This window comes from Echinops telfairi, unplaced genomic scaffold (assembly GCF_000313985.2).
Source record: "Echinops telfairi isolate 266 unplaced genomic scaffold, ASM31398v2 ScPeMD7_10;HRSCAF=50, whole genome shotgun sequence".
In the NCBI taxonomy this organism is placed as follows: Eukaryota; Metazoa; Chordata; class Mammalia; order Afrosoricida; family Tenrecidae; genus Echinops; species Echinops telfairi.
In genome coordinates, this window is record NW_022103907.1 from 13,656,074 (window position 1) to 13,662,604 (window position 6,531).

Here is a 6,531-nt window from a genome sequence, read left to right on the forward strand (position 1 = left end):
ATTCCAGGAACCCAAGAGGAAAGTGAATTTTGAGAATGACGAGGGCAACAAATGCATTAAGTGTGCTTTACACAACTGATGTATGTATGGATTGTGATGAATTGTATAAGCCCCAATAAAATGATTAGAGAAAAAAAAAGATATAGCGTCTGTGGTCTTAAAGGCTTGAAGTTACGCAAGCCGCCATTCAGCTGTGAAGCAACAAGTCCACATGGAAGAAGCACACTGCTGATACGATCATGAGGAGTCATAGAGACCAGCAGACACATAACAAACAAAAACATCTTGTTGAGAATGAGGGGGTTGGAGCAGAGACCCAAAGCCTATCTTTAGACAATGGGATAATCTCCCCACAGAGGGGACACAGGGAAGGGATGAGTCACCAGGATGCAGTAAAGAATCAGTTAAGCACACTATAATCCTCTGGTTCCTTGAGGCTTCCTCACCCCCCACTACCAGGACCCCAGTGCTGCTTCTCAATTCAGACTAGACTGGAACATGTACACAGGTTTAGATAAGAGATGGGAGCTCATGACACACAGAATTCAGGAACATGAGTGGGAATAGTGATACCAGAAGGGTATGGGGAAGAGGGGGAGCAGAAGGGAGAAAGGGGGAACCAATCGCAATGATTAACATATAATCACCCACCCCTCTACAGGGGGAAGAACAACAGAAAACATGGGGGAAGGGAGACAGCAGAGGGTGTGAGAGATTAAAATAATAACAGTGTACAATCTACCAGTGATTTATGATGGGGGGGGTGGAGGGTAAGAGGAGCTGATTCCAAGGCCTCAGTAGAAAGTAAATGTCTAGAGAAGAATGAAGGCAACATATGTACAAACATGCCTGATTCAATCGATGTATGGATTGTGATAAAGGTTGTACAAGCTCCCAATAAAATGATATTTTAAAAAAACAAAACCCCAAACCAATGATATCCCTTGTTCCATGCCCTCTTCTGAATCCAGCCTGAATATCTGGTAGCAAAATCTAATCCTGCAACCATAATTGGATAATCTTCAGCAAAATTTTACTTTGCATGTGATATCAATGATATTGTTCTATAATTTGAGCATTCTGGTAGGTTACCTTTCTTCAGAATGGGCACAAATATGGATCTCTTCCAGTCAGTTGGCCAAGTAACTGTCATCCAAATTTCCTGGCATATAGACAGGTGAGTGCTTCCAGTGCTTCACAGGCTGTTGAAACATTTCAATTGGTGGTCCATCAATCCCTGAAGCCTTGCTTGCTTTCAGTGCAGCTTTGCCTTCTTCCTTCAGCACCAATGGTTCTTGCACATATGCCACCTCCAGAAATAGGGGATTGTCATTTTTTGTTACCGTGACTTTGTGTATTCTTCCCATCTTCTTTGGGTGCTTCCTGCATCATTCACTATTTTATCCATAGATTTATTTTTCAATATTGCAACTTGAGGCTTGCATCTTTTCCTTCAATTCTTTCCGTTTAAAATATGCTGAGTGTGTTCTTCCCTTTTGGTTTTTCTCCCTCGAGTCTTTGCACATCGCATTGTAATATTTTACTTTGTCTTCTGCAGCTGCTCTTTGACATTTTCTGTTCAGCTCTTTGACGTCATTTCTCTCATTTGCCTTAACTACTCTGTGATTAAGCAAGTTTCAGAGTATCTTCTGCCATCCACTTTGATCATTTCTTTCTTTCCTGTCTTTTGAATGACCTCTTGTTTTCTCCATGAATGATGTTTGTGATATCCTCCCACGGCTCATCAGGTCTGCTGTCATTAATGCTCACTGTGTCAAATCTACTTTCGAAATATTCTTGAAATTAAGGTGAGATAGACTTGTACTTTGGCTTCTATGGACTTGTTTTAATTTTTTTCAGTTTTATTCTGGATGTGCTGGAGGACCTGGTGGTGTAGTGGTGATGTGTTAGGCTGTGATCCTCATGGTTTGCAGTTCAAAACCACCAGCAGCTCTGAGGGAGAAAGACTGGGCTTTCTACTCCTGTAAACAGTTACAGTCTCAGAAACCCACGGAGGGGTCACTATGAGTCAGCGTTGAGTTGATGGCAGTGAGTCTTGCTTTTTCTTGAACGTACGTTTGTGCACAGTCAGCCCTTGGCGTGGTTTTAGCTGCGGATATTGAGCTTCTCTAGCATCTCTTCCACAGACGAAGTCAATTTGATTTCTGTGTATTCCATCTGGAGAAGTCCATGCGTATAGTCACCTTTCGTGCTGTTGAAAAAAGGTATTTGCTATGAACAAGTCATTGGATTTGCAAAATTCTATCATGCACTCTTGAATTTTGCTTCTATCACCAAGGCCATTATTTTCCAAATTACTATTCCTTCCTCTATGTTTCCACCTTTTACATTCCAGTCACCAATAATTATCAATGCCCCTTGATTGCATGTTTGACCAATATGACTAAAGACTTTGGTAGATATTTTCAATTTCTTCTTCACTTGCTTCTGTGATTGGTGCATACATTTGAATAATAGTTGCACTGATTGGATTTCCATGAAGGCTGATAGTTAGAGCCCTATCACAGACAGCATTGTACTGCACAACTGATTTTGTAATATAACTTTTTGACAATGAATGCCACACCATTCCTCTTGATAATGTTATTCTGTGCATAGTAAATCATAGGATTTTAAAAATTCAAAATGGCCAATACCAGTCCACTTCAGCTCACCAGTGTTTAAGATATCAATCTTTTTTAACTGCTTCTAATTTTCCTAGATTCATTCTTCACACATACCAAATTCTGATCTTTAACAGACTCTGAAGCTGTTTCTCTTTATGTTGAGTCATGCCCAGTCATCAAATGAAGACCCAGAAGCCTCCTCTCCTACAGGCTTTGCTCCAATCATGTCACAATAGTCTACTTCACTCCAAGAACCAGCCCCTCACTCACAGTTTGAGTGCCCTCCAACCTGAGGGTCCCAGTCTCTGACACCATCTCTCACAATATTCCATGCCCACTCATTGGGCCTTCCCTATCTGAGAATGTTGCAGAGCTATGCATAGCATTTTCAGTGGCTTCTTTCTATAAAGAGGGGAGCCAAGTCTTTCTTTGCTGTCTGTTTTTAGTTTGAAAGAGCAGCTGAAACCTGTTCATTTTGGGTGACACTGCTGGCATCTGAAATACCAGTGGCAAAGCTCATCACAATGGGCTTGGCATAGGAATAAGGGTGAGGATGATGCAGGCCCAGGCGGTGTTTCGCTTTGTTGTGTATATGGTCGCTAGGAGTTGGAGCCAATTGAAGGTATCTCATAACAATAATAACACACTTAACATAGTGCCCAGCATATTTTAAATTATCAATAAATGGGAGCTATTATGGTAATATGTCCTTGTTCCTCTTTACACTATATTCCAATTAAGTAGTCAGAGACTTAGGAAGAAAAATGAGTCCCTCAACAGAGTTTCATGGAAAAATTATGCAAAGCCTTAGTCTCCAGCTAGCATTATATTCACCAGTTCTTTGCTCAGATAAAAGGCTGCTAGCACATGTCCCGAGAGAATGCAGCATCACCTCAATACTGAGTTGATGGTTCAGTTCCAATTCCATTCATTTAACCAGCCAACTGGTAGCCACTGAATGTCTTCTCGTTCCTTGAAATATGAAGTTCCGAGCCTAGACAAGCACACATGAAATCTTCCTTCCTCTTACAGGGCTTGTAGTTGAAAATGCAAAAAAAGACATTCGAAATTATGTTGTTCAGCAGGACACTCATCCTTTGTGGAAAATCTACTTCGATTCAGAACTCAGAGTCTGGTGCCAGTTTTCAGGATTAGCCTGCAGTTCGATTGCTCAGTGATGGCTTTTGGCTCAGATGGATTACCGTTTAGGTTCGGATATCTCACAACCTCAGATTCTCCATGTTGAAGTCTGCGATTGGTAGAATTCTTCTTTTCCTGAAAAGAGTCTGTCTGAAAAGCATTACCAACAAGCTGAGAAAATGTGCAGGTGTTTCCACAGCTTCCTTGAAACAAGCAAACACACAAACAAAACAAACTGGGCAGCCAGATCTCAGTTCAAAACAAAAACAGACTTTACTAAGTATTTACTATGTGCCAGTTAATTGTCTTTGCTATTAGTGTGTAATTGTTTGCTAATCCTCTAAGCAGATATGTTAACTGGGGCAGATAGGTTGAGTAATTTGCTAATCAGAAAGCTAGTAAATATCTAATCTGGAATTTGATCCCTTGTAGTCTGATCCCAGGACCAGATGCTTAACCAGTAGCTTCTAAGACACTTGTAATATTTTTCTATTGTTTTATTAAATATTGAACCAAGAAAATTAAATCACAGTTGATTATAGATACAATTCCAACTTTTATTAAATGCCAGAATATTGGATTCTTGGATGCATTTCACTTCTGGGCAATTATCCAGGTTTGCAATATATATTTAAGTATCTGTTGCTGTAATTATTGCACTAATTTATAGTTGTGAATCAGATTACACAGTGAAGAAAATTAAATTACTGACACACACTTTGGGGAGGACACCTTTTGATCTTGGTGTGCGAGTTCAAACATGATTTCATAGCCAGCAGATTGTCTGCCTACCACGAGTATTTCCTTCAAACTTCCTTCTCTATTGAAAGAGTTACCATTGAATTTGGGACCTGTGTGTACCCAAAGGGAAAGGCATCTTCCTTCAGCAAGGTGCATGTTGCTATGAATAAACACTCTTATCTTTGAGAGTGAATTTATAGCTAATATCATAACCATTTCCTGTTCAGTTTGGAAAGCTTAAAATTGCCAATGACTCTAGCTTTGTTTTCTCTTAAAAGCTCTCTCAAACGATTCTTTTAGTGGAAGTAAAAGAACCTATTTTCTGTGTGTCTTATTATACTACACTTAAGGGTATTTTAAGTCGGTGTTTCCTCCCCAAACCATCCATACCACGTACTTCTTGTGCCTGCCTTTTTTCAGACAGTGTCTTCTCTGTCTCCTTAAAGTCAGACCTATAATGGAATCGACTCAAACTCATGTCCAGTTCAGTCTAAAATAAAATCTAGTATAATGGAAGTACCGTATATACTCAAGTATAAGTCGACCCGAGTATCAGCCGAAGCACCTAATTCTACCACAAAAACTGCATTAAAAATGTGCTGAAAACCTTGGCTTGTACACGAGGATATATGGTATAATAGTCTCCCCTTAGGACTAGCTCACATTCCCAGCCCTGGTATCCACAATTAGTTACAGTCCTAGCCACCGACCTGGTTTCTGCATGTTAGTGCTTCTTCACTGCCAGGCCTTCATTGCTCAGTTCTCTGGCTTCTTGGAGGTAGGAATGACACTGAAGATAGGCCATGAAGCGAGAGATTGTAGGAAGCAGTAGAAGCATAGCCTTACTGTTGTTAGCGGTTGTTTGGTGCCACTGACTCAGCTCTGACTTATTGTGACCCTTTGTGCAATAGGATGAAGCACTGACCAGTCCTGTGCCATCCTCATACTTGTTGTTATGTTTAAGCCCATGGTTGCAGCCACTTTGCCAATACATCTCATGAGGGATCTTCTTCTTTTTATAGACCCTCCCTGTGTGATGTCCTTTTCCAGGGACTGATATCTCCTGACAACACATCCAAAGTACATTAGAGAAAGTCTCATCATCCCCACTTCTAAGATGCATTTGGCTGTAATCCTTCCCAAACATATTTATTTGTTATCCTGGAAGTCGAGAATACATTCAATATTATCCACCAGCACCATAACCTAGATACATCGATTCTTCTTCCGTCTTCCTTATTCATTGTCCAACTTTCAAAATGCATATGAGGCAACTGAAAATATTATGGCTAGAATCAAGTGAAGCTTAGTCCTCAAAGTGGAATTTTTACTCTTCAACACATTAAAGAGGTCTTGTGCAACAGATTTGCCCAATGTAATACATTTTTTTCAGTTTCTTGACTGCTGCTTCCTTGAGTTTTGACTGTGGAGCCAAGCAAAGAGAAATCCTTTCAAAGAACACTTAGTTCTTATGGCATGGACCTGCTTGCTATTCACCCTCATGAAGAGTTCACTGAAGTTATGATGCTATAGCAAAGTACACTGAGGAAACCTGATGCTGTCTGGCTATCAGAAAGAATAACATCTGGAGTCTTAAGGGCTTGTCTTCAAACAAATAGCCATGTAAGTGAGGTGTCCATTTAGAAAAAGCACACCAGTCTTTGTGATCCAAAGAACATAAAACATAAAATCCAAATCCAAAGGAAGGAAAATTATCAGAGTTTAACTTTTGAATACCTGGTTTGCAGAAGGATATGGATGGCAGTAGACGTCCAAAATCCATTTGCAGTGTTCACACATGAATTAAGCCTCCATTGGATTCCCTCTGATCATATTCCAGGGACGTGAATAGCCTTGTTATCAGAGAGAGGGCATTTAAAGGTGAATATAGCAGATGTGGTTAGGTTAAAATGTAACACATTGTTTAATCTCCCGTTTGACCCATTTTAAAAGTGTTTCCTTTCTTAATATTTTCTGCTTTTTAAAAATTGAGTTTTTGAATCACTTCTTGAGATGAGTTAGG